The sequence below is a fragment of the Pyrus communis genome, chromosome 1 (genome assembly GCF_041283825.1).
Source record: "Pyrus communis isolate YQ-2024b chromosome 1, ASM4128382v1, whole genome shotgun sequence".
Taxonomy (NCBI): Eukaryota; Viridiplantae; Streptophyta; class Magnoliopsida; order Rosales; family Rosaceae; genus Pyrus; species Pyrus communis.
In genome coordinates, this window is record NC_142565.1 from 4498355 (window position 1) to 4511518 (window position 13164).

The following is a 13164-nucleotide window of genomic DNA, read 5'->3' on the forward strand; positions in this document are numbered from 1 at the left end:
AAACCCTGATCTTATAATGTGTAATACCAAGGTTGAATATTTAAGTACAATTGCATTAAGGGAATTATTATTGGCTCTTCAAAAATCTCATTCTACACTCCAAACTTAATTTATTTACTACACAAATATTAAAGGGTAATTACATTTCATCTCTTCAGATTTGGGTGCAATGGTAACTTCATACATTTTTAAAACATTTCATCCTCATATATATATTTTTTTATTATTTCAATTGTAAGTCATCGATGATTAAGCATTGATTCGGCCAAAATGTAAGTTACATTTTACCTCCTCAGATTTAGGTGCAATTGTAACTTCATACATTTTTTTATTATTTTAAAACAAAATCAGGAAACCGACTTGCAACAAAGTGTCTGAATCCATATTCATCTATTCCAAAATATAAAAAAATGAAATAAAATATGAGAAATGAGATGTGAGTTGAAGTAAATGACAGCTATAGTGGTAGATTTTGTAATTTTTGTTTATTTTAAATGCATTTAAGTATCACAATACATCATTGACTTGTTTATTAATATAAATATTGTTGATATATTGTTAATATTGTAACTTTTTATTGATTTTATACAAAATCACCCTAATTAAAATACTATTAAACAATAACAAAAATAAAACAAAGTTTGTTCATTTATGGTTCTTACCCGTTTCGATCATTCCTTATCTGTCTGAGGAAGTCATTACACTCTGAAGTACGCGGTGCTCCAGGGCAGTCAAAAGTTTCTGATGCCAACACGTTTATCTGCACCTTAAAGCTTTCCTGGCTAATATCATTTTCTTTAGCTCATTGAATATTGTCACTTTTGACCCTTTGTAAATACTTCTTTGTGAAGGATACAATATTCCATGAGTTATCCCTTCCTTTTCTAATCGGGCAAGTCTTTTAAAGACACCTCTGAAAAAAGCAAGTCCCTTCAGACTTGCTTTCATCTATTAAGAATCTCAATCTCTCCCCAGACTCAGAAGTTAAAGGATTCAATTACTTTGTATATAACATACAATAAAATTGCATTACAAATGCGTGCATAATTGAACCATATTCTCTTGGCGTCTCGTAATAGGAATGTAACAATATTTCATTAATGTAATTCGTAATCAACGAGAACGAAGACAATTTAATGTAATTTGTAATCAACGCCAATGAAGAACAGCGGGATGGACACCTGTTCAAATTGGAGACAGAAGGATGAAGAATTTTTGCACCAATAATATTGTCATTGCTCTCTAACAGCTTTATATGCTGCTATTAGTACTATTAGGTCATGTAAATTAACGACAAGTGTTTGCCACCACGCATGCAAATCTTTGTTAACTTCCCTACAGGGGAAATTTGAAAACCTAAAATTTAAATGCAAAGGGCATTTATTTAATGAAAATGACTTAAATTTTAATAATTTTATTTAATGAAAATGACTTAAATTTTAATAAAAAAGACTTAAACTTTAATAAAATGACAAAATAATTTAATATAAATAAATAAATAAATAAATAAATAAAACTAACTAAAATTTATGCACAGTATCATGCGTCACATCACTCTCTCTCTCTCTTCCTCGCTCCCTCGCTCTACCCGTACCAATTAGGAGTGGGTTGAAAAAATCGAATCAAATACCAAAAAAAAAAAAAAAGAACCGAATTAAGAAAACCGAACTGAACTAAAAGTTATTGGTTCGGTTTTGATGATTCAAAAACCGAACCAAACTGAATTAAATATAATTAATTTTATACATTTATTTAATATTTGAGTGTTTATATTCCAAGCCCAATTTTAAGATTTTATTTTAGGCCAACCATTAACCTATAATCCAAGTCCTTTTTATTCTCCCCCCACCAATCCTCTTCTTTCTTCCATTTTCTTCTCCCCACCCGACCCTCTTCTTTCTTCCTTTTTTTTCTCCCCACCCGACCCTCCCTATATCTTCTTTCTCTTTCTCTTTTTTTTTCTTCCTTTACTTTCTTTGAAATGAAAAAACTGGAAGCAAAGTTGTAGAGCATAGACCAATTTTCAAAAAAAATTTAAAAAATAGGTTTTATAAAAAATAAAAAAAACTGAAGCAAACCGAAACCAAGCCGAAAAAAAATCGAACCGAATAAAAACCGAAAAAAATGAATTGAATTGAACCGAACCAAAATTTCGATTTGGTTTCAGTTTCGGCAAAAAACCAAACCGATTGAAACTAAACCCACCCCTAGTACCAATCTTATTATTTACCTATATTCCTCTCTCTCTCTCTCTCTCTCTCTCTCTCTCCCCTCTTTCACATGTTCATATCAATTTTCTCTTTCCCTCTCCTTTTTCACATGTTCATATCAATTTTCTCTCTCCACTTTTTTTCCTCCTCACTCCTCTACATCAACTTTGGACTCGTTTGGATGTTCTTTTAAAATGGCTAAAAGCGTTTTTATAGAAAATGTTTTAGGGTTCCAAAAGCACTTTAAGTGCTTTCTGCAAAAAGCACCAGTTATATGCTTCTTCTGGGAAGCACTTTAAGTGTTTTTTCAAGATTTACTTGCATTTTTACTAAGGATTGGTTCCAAAAATATTTTCACCAAAAGCGCTTTCAGTCATTTTAAAAGCACATTCAAACGAGTTCTTTATCTCTTATATCTCCTTTCAACTATTCTCACACCCTCATGTCATTCTACTCTCGCTTCATAAACAATATATATATATATATTTTTTTTTAATTTTTTAATTTTATTTTTTTTAATTTTATTGTTTGTTTATTTGAACATTGTTTCATTATTTTTTTAGAACAAACTAAATAATAATATCACAAGACCAAATATGAAGAAATTTTTTATTTTTCAACTTTAAAAGCAGTGCTAATTTTAATTTTGAAATAGTAGTTTTAACTTTAGTTTGGATAAATTATTATGTTTGTGTCATGTCACATGAACACTGACCATTTTTAGAATTGAACAATGATTATTTCTAGAAATGAACACAAAATATTTTTAGAAAAATTAATGAAAATGATTTCAAAAATTTGAATTTTAACTAAAAGTCATCTAACAAGTTTATTTAATGATAAGCACAAAAGAAAGAAAAGAAAAAAAACTCAACCAAAAGCGCATGGAAGGCGCACACATTGTGTTCAGTTTCAGAAATAGTAACCGTGTTCAGTTTCAAAAATAGTGTAATTCCCATATTCAGTTTTAGAAATAGTGATAATACTATTGTTTAGTTTAAGAAACAGTGATAGTACCCTATGTTCAATTTTTAGAAATAGTCAGTATTTAGTTTTAGAAATAGTGTAGTACCAATGTTCAATTTCAGAAATAATCAATGTTCAGTAGTCAAATGCGGGGATGGTTTTTTTTTTTTTATAGCGTCACTATTTCTTCCCTACAAAAAAATGCAGAGATTTTCTTTACATTAGAGCAAATTAGAATTCTCCCCTTGTCCAACATAATTTAGCATAGAATGCAAGATGTAAATTCGTGGGTTCACAAAATGTTTACGATAAGAAAATATTTATATTTGTAAAGTATGATGGTTTTTCGCTTTTACAAGTACCATTTGTAGCATGATATCCACAATAATATTTGAATGCAATGAACTCAAAAATCCTTTAATAATATTGAAAATAATGAATATATATTCGGTCCATCATAATTGAAAGGGACTTAGGAAATGAAAACACAAATATTTGTAATTAAGGTAGTGCATTCATGTAAACTTTATGTAAACACAAATATTTGTCCCGTTAGATGGATGGATGGATGAATATGGGGTCCCATCAGAACCGTCCATCACTCTTTATGAACTAAATGACTATAATTATTAGTCAGGTAAAATAAAGAAAACATTAAATTATTAGTGAGGTAAAATAAAGTAAACATTAAAGAAGTCACTTAGTACTACGATCTAATAGTTTTTTTCTTTACTTGTATCCCCATTTAAGGATTGGTTTTGCATGGCTTTTAGTTAGGATTTTTTTTTTCCTCTCGTCCTTATCATTAAATAAGGTTATTAGATGACTTCTAATTAAAATTCAAAGTTTTAAAGTTCTTTTTACTAGTTTTCCTATAATGAGATCTTGAAATTCACAGGTTAACAAGGAGTGTGCTATCCACTCACTCCTTGTTAATTTATGTCCTTAATTCATCCGATCCGACGATCAAAAATTAAAAAAATATACAAAAAGTAAAAATGAGTATGTAGATATCCTCCGTAATTTTCCTTCAAAAAGAACATTTAGTGGTGGGATTTACCAATGCGACCTGTTTGAATTGCTAAAGGACCCAAATTTTATCTCCTGCTTACTCGTTGAATTATGCTTCCATGCTCATTAAAGTTGAACGACAAATCGAAAGCTATAATATGTGGAATCACCAACAATAACTCCTCACCCTACCCAGGAATGAAGTCAGAAATCTGCATGCATAGGAGTATTTTCAAATAACAAAGTCACAAATTAAAAAGTTCAAGAATATATTAAACGAACACTTATATATTAATCCTTAAGTTTTTCATACAAATATCCATCAATGTGTTTTTATATTTTGTAAGCGTTATATGACAATCTCATTACCAATACCATCAAATATCTCTCTTTATAAAAATATTCATGTTATCATTCATCCATTGATCTTCCATATAATTTCACAATCGATCTTCAAAATTTTCATGGCCGAAATTGCTCTTTCAACGATGAAAATATCAATAGAAGAGTTAATACTAATAGCACAAATAACTGAAAGAGTACATTTTTTCACACAAAAAAACCTGAGTGAAGGCATCCGCCCCCTTTGAACTCAAGGTGGCTCCGTCCATGACCCTACCCTTAAAAACAGAATATACAATTGCAATTGTTTCAAATGCACCCCAAAAAAAAAAAAAAAAAAGCACCAAAATTTCTATTTAATTATTCAATAGCAACAACTTCATCAGTTTCATTTGTTTGCACGTAACTGATGAAATAAAACGCGTGGGCCACAAATTGAAACACCAACAAAAAATAACTGCAAATCCCTCAAACACAAGAAGAAGCAAATTTCAGCCAGAAAAATAGACAAAAGCTCCAATGATGTAGCTTATTGTATCAAACCATCAAAATACCGGAACTTAAGAAAAAAGGTGATTAAATAAGTACATAAACTCATACACTAATCTGGTTTTCATACATGGGATGAGATGTATCCGTGATTAAATAAGCGTCCTCATTTGTCACGTTGGTCGTTTTGTTTTCATGAACTCAACCAGCTGCAAATGCCGCCACCTGATTTAGCTCAAGGGCTTTCTTTCTCGTACACTTAATTGGCATACTTCCAGCTGATGACTTTCCATATGTTCTTCAGATAATCTGGTCTCACATTCTTGTACTGCAACTCGAAAAACAGATGTGTCTTAATTCAAACTTTCATATCGCATGATACACGAAAAGGATAGCAAGAAACTAAAAATATAGACAGCTAACAAGAGCAAACACCACTGACGTGTATTCTACAAAAAATCATCATTTGACTTGGTAAAAAGTGATGACAGTTTTAAATTGAATAAACGATGAGCTTGTTTGAGGTCTCCGTGGCATTTCAGATGCTAATTCAAGTACTGACAGAAAAAGATGGAGGCTGTGTACAGACACCAAACATAATAGGAAAACAGAATCGGTGTCACTTCGCTAGTGTCTGAACGAAAGTCTAACTATAAACTTTTCATCGCACGGAAAGACCTATCCCTCGTAAACAATTCAACTCCAAGGAGAAAAAACTGATTTGTCCTTCACAAAGACAGTTTTAAGAACCCTCCTACCCAATCCACTTGTACTCCACAAAATAAACAATATCTTAGACTTCCAAGGCTCACCAATTAGGCAATTAAGAGAGTGTATCAATATGTATTGACTCTTATATACTGCACTTACAAACTGATATGTGAAAATAAGTGAAGGATATACCTATTAGGAAAATATAGATGATGCAAATTGACTTTGCTCAAATTTACCTGCAAGTAGTACGCATGCTCCCAAACGTCAATACCAAGCAATGGAACCAAAGATGCTCCCTTAGTAACCAATGGGTCCTGTGATAGGATGCTGTTATGATGCTGTTATGCTGTTAGTATTGTTGGTTGTTAGTGCTAAGTATCCTATCTGTTAGTAATTGTTGATTGTTAGTACCAATAATAATTGGGTGGTTAGAGATAAGATTTGGGAAATATCTTGTAACTGCCTTAGCTTGCAGTTCGGTATAAATACTGAACACTTGTGCAAATGCAGGGCATGATTTGTAAAAGATGTTGTTGAAGTAATACAAGAGTAATACTAGCATACAGGTGCAAGGTTAGAACAGGGGTTCTATTATTGGTATCAGCCAGTAACAATCCTCCACGTTTCCCTTCTTGTATGACGCGAGCAACAACGCGTGCCAAAACCATGGATACACGAGTAGCAGCTCTTGAAGGTTCGGTTCAAGAAATCCAATCTTCCGTCGCGACGATCGGGTCGACAATGCAGAACTTGTCCACTGTAATCGCATCCATGGAGTCGCGATTTGCAGCCTTGGAATTTCATTTGGCGGGTACTGATCGTCCTCTTCGTGGCCCTGGGGACCATGGAAATTCTTCAAATCCCATGGGTAGTTCTGAAGAAACCTTCTCGGATCCAATTGATCATATGGGTCAGCGTTTTTTCCGTCAAGATTCGTCATTTCAACCACGGCCGCCATTGATCAAGCTTGAGTTTCCTCGCTTCTCGGACGACGATGATCCTTTGGCATGGGTTTACCGGGCAGAGCACTATTTCGATTACTTCACTGTCGACGATAAACAAAAGGTACGAATGGCTTCCTTCCATATGGACAATGAAGCTTTACAATGGTTTCAATGGCGGAACTGCATCAAGAATTATCCAAATTGGAAAGATTTTGTTCATGTCTTCTGTAAAGAATTTGGGCCCTCTGAATTCGAGGATTTTACCGAAGCCCTAGTTCAATTGAAGCAGTTGGGTTCTCTTAAGGAGTACGTCTCTGAGTTTCGTCGGTTAGCGAATCGGACTACGGAGATTGGTCCCGTAATGCTACGCAGTTGTTTCATTGGAGGGCTGATACCGGAGTTGCGTCACGATGTCAAATTGCTTCGGCCATCTGATGTACATGAAGCAATTGCTCTGGCTTTCCAATTGGACATCAAACTCTCAGATACCAAGGGTCGAAATTTCTCTAGAAATTCTGCGTCTTCTTTCAGTAATGTTACAACTTCAAAATCTGTGCCTCTGTTCTCTGGTAATAATTCTTCTTCTAGCACATCTAGGGCTAGTAATGTGAGGAAACTGTCATTTGAAGAACTTCAAGATCGTAGGAAAAAGGGGTTGTGTTATTCTTGTCCAGAGAAATGGGTTCGGGGTCATGTTTGTGCTACTCAGCAATTACTACTATTAGACCTTTCTGCTGATAGGATTGAGGATATAAGTGGTGAGGGTCAAGATGATCAACAAATTGAAATTACAGCTTGTGCAGTTTTTGGTTCATCAGCTCCTCAACATATTCAAACTATGAAGGTTTCTGGGTTCATAAAAAATTGTCCAGTTGTTGTGTTGTTGGATTCGGGTAGCTCACATAACTTCATTAGCTTGTCTACTGCCAAACAATTGGGTTGGAAGGTTGACTCTAATAATTCTTTTGAGGTAATGATTGCAAATGGGGGAACCATTTCCAGTAAGGGTTGTTGTTCTCAGATTAAGTTGCAGATTCAACAATATGAGTATATTTCTGATTTCTATGTACTACAATTGGGTGGTTGTGATGTGGTTTTAGGAGCTCAATGGTTGCGAACTTTGGGTCCTATTCTTTGGGATTTTGACAAACTAAAGATGGAATTTACATTGGGTAGGAAGCACTATTGTCTTTGTAGTTCTCCTCCCCCTTCACCACTGCCCATTTCAACTTGTTAAGTGGAGAAATTGCTGTCTCAAGGTCCTTTTGGTGTAGTTCTTTTCTTCATTGCGCCCGAGACTCAGGTTGCTATTGTTGGGGATCTCACTGTTCTTCAAACAACCGAGTTGGATAGTCTATTATCTCAGTTTGCTTCTGTATTCCAAGCACCAACCACACTGCCTCCTTCCCGTTCTCATGACCATAGAATCCCTCTTTTGGAAGGCAGCAAGCCTCCAAGTGCAAGGCCTTATAGGTATGGTCCTTTACAAAAATCTGAGATTGAGAAATGTGTCCAGGAATTATTAGACTCGGGTTTTATCCGAGCTAGCAACAGCCCATTTTCTTCACCTGTTTTGCTAGTTAAAAAGAAAGATAATAGCTGGAGGATGTGCATGGATTATAGAGCTCTTAATTTGTTAACAATCAAGGACAAGTATCCAATACCATTAATTGATGAATTGTTGGATAAGTTATTTGGTGCTCAATTTTTTTCGAAGTTGGATTTGCGAGCTGGTTACCATCATATCAAAGTACATCCTAGTGACATTGAGAAGACAGCATTTCGCACACATGATGGTCATTATGAATTTTTAGTAATGCCATTTGGGCTTACAAATGCCCCAGCTACTTTCCAAAGTTTGATGAATGAGATTTTCAGACCCTATTTGAGGAAGTTTGTTTTGGTTTTCTTCGACGATATTTTAGTGTACAGTGCTTCTTGGGAATCCCATCTTCACCATTTGTCCCTGGTCTTCAATGTCCTCCAAGACCATCAGTTATTTGTCAAGAAAACCAAGTGTGATTTTGGTAAGTCCCAAATTGAATAATTAGGCCATGTGGTGTCCAGGCAAGGGGTGGCTGCAGACCCCTCTAAACTGAAATCTATACAGGATTGGCCTCTTCCTCACTCTGTTAAGGCTTTACGGGGATTTCTTGGCCTTACGGGATATTATCGCAAGTTTATTCCGAACTATGGGCAGATTTGTGGACCCCTGACAGTTCTTACAAAAAAGGATGCCTTCCAGCGGACTGATGAGGCTACTATGGCTTTCAAAGCTCTCAAGGATATTATGGTGTCTCCCCAAGTTCTTGCTTTACCAGATTTCTCCAAAGAATTTACAATAGAAACTGATGCTTCCAATACTGGAATCGGTGCTATTTTACATCAGGATGGTAAACCAATTGCTTTTACAAGCAAAGCATTAGGTCCTAGAGCTCAAGCAATGTCCACTTATGAACGAGAAATGTTGGCAATTGTGCATGCAATCAAGAAGTGGCAGTCATACATTCAAGGCAGACACTTTATTATTAAAACTGATCATCACAGTTTGAAGTTCTTTTTACAAAATAGAGCTCACACCCCTTTTCAACAAAAGTGGATTTCTAAACTTCTTGGGTTCGATTACGAGATACAATACAAACGGGGATGTGATAATATTGCTGCTGATGCCCTTTCTCGAATGAATTCTGATGTTGAGTTGTCTGCCATTTCGTATCCGTACATGGGTTGGTTGGATGATATAAGGCGGCATGGAGAACAAGACCCTTGGATTCTTGCCAAGATTAAAGACTTATCCTTGTCTTCTGATGGTGCTTCCACTTCCGCAACTAAGTACCATTTTGATAATGGATTTCTGAAGTATAAAGGCAGGGTTGTATTGAGTCCATCGAGTTCTTGGCGGGAAAAAATTTTCTATGAGCATCATTGCACTCCAGTGGCCGGACATTCTGGCTTCCTTAAGACGTATAAGCGGATCTCCAGGTCCTTCTATTGGCAAGGTATGAAATTGGATATGATGCAGTGGGTGGCAGCTTGTCAGGTCTGTCAGCAAAACAAGACTGAGACTCTTGCTTCCCCTGGTTTACTTAATCCACTTCCCATTCCCTCTACTGTGTGGACGGATATAGCAATGGACTTCATCGTGGGTCTTCCCCCTTGCAAGGGAAAAACCATTATTTTTGTGGTCGTCGATCGCCTTTCTAAATATGCTCATTTCCTGCCGTTGTCTCATCCATATACTGCACATTCAGTTGCACAGATGTTTGTTGATAATATCTTCAAACTTCATGGTATGCCGTCCACAATAGTCAGTGACCGAGACCCTGTTTTCTTGAGCTTTTTTTGGAAGGAATTTTTTGCACTGCAAGGTTCCAAATTGTGTCTCAGTTCTAGTTACCATCCCCAAACCGACGGTCAAACAGAGGTTACCAATCGGGGTTTGGAAACATACTTGAGATGTTTTTGCAGTCATCAACCAAAAAAGTGGCTTCAGTGGCTTCCTTGGGCAGAATGGCACTATAATACTACTTTTCATACTTCATCAAAGCTGACACCTTATGAGGTTGTATATGGTCAACCACCTCCTGCTGTGCCTACTTACGAATCGGGAACGACTAAAGTTGATTTGGTTGACAGAAGCTTGCAAGAACGGGGACGAATTTTGTCTCAGCTCAAGACTAATCTTGTCTCGGCTCAGGTACGGATGAAACAGCATGCTGATAAACATCGCAGTGAACGATCTTTCGAGGTTGGCGATATGGTTTTTCTACGATTGGTACCATATCAACACCAATCTCTCGCTACACATCCCTTTCATAAGCTTCAGCCACGGTTTTATGGTCCCTTTAAGGTGCTGCAGAAGATTGGTCAAGTGGCTTATAAAATTGACTTACCTGCCACATCAAAACTTCACCCCGTTTTCCATGTTTCTTGCTTGAAGAAACAATTGGGTTCTGCTATCATTCCTGCAATCCCATTACCTGTAGCTACAGAGGACGGACTCTTGGAGGATTATCCTTTGGCAATATTACGGAGGAGGTTAACAGGTCATGGCAGTTCATCCACGACAGAGGTTTTGGTGCAATGGAAGCATCATCCTAAGGAGGAGGCGACTTGGGAAAACTATGCAGAATTTGTAAACAGGTTTCCTGCATTCCAACCTTGAGGACAAGGTTCATTTTTTAGGGTGGGGTAATGATAGGATGCTGTTATGATACTGTTATGCTGTTAGTATTGTTGGTTGTTAGTGCTAAGTATCCTATCTGTTAGTAATTGTTGATTGTTAGTACCAATAATAATTGGGTGGTTAGAGATAAGATTTGGGAAATATCTTGTAACTGCCTTAGCTTGCAGTTCGGTATAAATACTGAACACTTGTGCAAATGCAGGGCATGATTTGTAAAAGATGTTGTTGAAGTAATACAAGAGTAATACTAGCATACAGGTGCAAGGTTAGAACAGGGGTTCTATTATCCTGTCACAAGTTAATCAAATTAAAGAAAATTCAGGCGAAACAAAAACCATAACTGTGCGCTGCATATGATATCGGTCAACTGCTACCAAGTTCTTTGGACAAAGCGATCCAGAACAGAAACCTTTGTAAATCCCAAAGTCCTTAATGTTGAATAATTCTTGAGATGGGGTAACAAGAAAACAACAAATCTTCAACATGAGTTCTATTCTGGAGCTAAAGTTTTATATTAAGTCTAACCGTCATAAATCAACAGCCAACAGTAGCCTACATGATTACAGGAAAGAAGATATACCCTTCCGTGAGGAACTAACAGTAACAGTTCATGAGGAGTCTAAACTACATCGTGCCTGTGAATATTTTGGGGTTTATTTCATTTGCAGGGGTTTCAACCACAAGTTTCTTCAACTCTTTGTCTAGAGCAAGCCACTGCCAAGAAAGATCAAACAAGCATGTGAACAGGTTGAATATCGATTGAAGCATCTAGTTGAATGATATGGAACAAATGCTGTAAAATCAAGAAGATGCAAAGCTTACCACCCATCCAGAACCTGCAAAGCAGCGCCTTCCACATTGATCTTTTGCACCAATGTTTCAAAAGATCCGAAATTTGTGTCAATAGCCCAGCCCAGGTTACCATGACGGGGCTCACCACCACCTTGCTGCCAAGTCTATATTAGAGTTGCACATTTGTATGTAACGTCTCATACAAATTAAGGATTGCAGGGATTGATTTCAATAATACTTGTACGCTAATAAGGAGTGTATTATTAGGATTTATAGCTAAAGCAATCCTGATACGATTAGTAAACCTAATCAGATATGAATGCTAAAGTTTAGGTGATAAAGTCTTGTTCGAATAGAATTACATGATGGCAAGTTCCCTACTCAGATTCCACCTCTTTTACCATATAACAAGGTCCCTACTCTCTCACTTGATATATAGAAATAACCCTTGTAGCTAGCCCCCATTGAATAGAGTTGTGATAAGGTGAGTGAAAGAGAGTAGAATATCATTTGTTTATGCTATGAATTGTCACGATACAAGGAGAATGTAGACACTCAGAAGATTGCTCAACGGAGGTTGTAATCTAGATAAGTGTTTTTAGTCGATTATGATTCCTTTTTTCATGTGGTATCAAAATCACTTATAATACAACTAAAGATCTATTTGGTAAACCCTAAAATTTATAACCAAAGTCCAGGACATGTTTTAGATTTCAATCGAGAAATAGATGTTTGGCTTTCAAACATATAACGGATACTTGAAATGTTGAAATCAATATTAAGAGTGCAAATTGACGTTTGGGTGCCATGTAGCTTGTGTAAGAATGACTTATATTTGAGTGTCATGTAAACCATAGTGTAATTATGTAAGTGGAAGTGTTGCATTGTATAAGGACTCAATTATATGAATTACACTGGATTAATTCTATATTAGAGGGAAAACTAAAGGTGGTTATCAATTCAAATAAAGAGCAGTTGTAACCTAAACAAATTGACAGCAACCGCTCTAATAGGGAGATGCAGTTGCAGCATATAAGATTGATTTTGGCCTCTCTTCTCGGGTACTTCCTATTCTCATATCGAATACCAGTCATATTGAGTGTATTGAGATACTATTTCTGAATCCAAGAGAAGAGAACACAAAATCATGGCTTCATTGTCTTCCACTCCAAGTAAGTACACTCCTTATATTGTCATGAACCCTAATCATGCATGTACTATGTTTGTACCATACTCGACCAATCCCGAAACTACCAAGCACCGGTCAACGTCATACATTCAAGGACCTACTAAAGGGTTCATGCTGAGGCACCCCTACCAAAGCACAAGAGTTTCCCTCCAACCAGGAGGCTAATCACATCACGACACGTGTCAACGTCAGAATAAAACTCCTAGAGTCCCCCATCGACTGTGGACGAAAGCCGGAGACTCTCCTCAACTATAAAAGAGGGTCATTCACCTACAATTAATTGCACTTAAACTCATCATTAGAACCCACTCATGATAATTA

At 36.2% G+C, this 13164-nt stretch overlaps 1 pseudogene across 1 annotated transcript; it reads right to left on the bottom strand.

Annotated features, from left to right (window-relative positions):
• Positions 1-5005: 5005 nt before the first annotated feature.
• Positions 5006-12357, bottom strand: LOC148699011 (superoxide dismutase [Mn], mitochondrial-like; annotated as a pseudogene). Its single transcript, XR_015958492.1, has 5 exons — positions 12343-12357; positions 11685-11818; positions 11523-11576; positions 5969-6049; positions 5006-5346 (listed from the first exon to the last, which is right to left on the bottom strand). The product of XR_015958492.1 is annotated as a superoxide dismutase [Mn], mitochondrial-like (transcript).
• Positions 12358-13164: the final 807 nt, after the last annotated feature.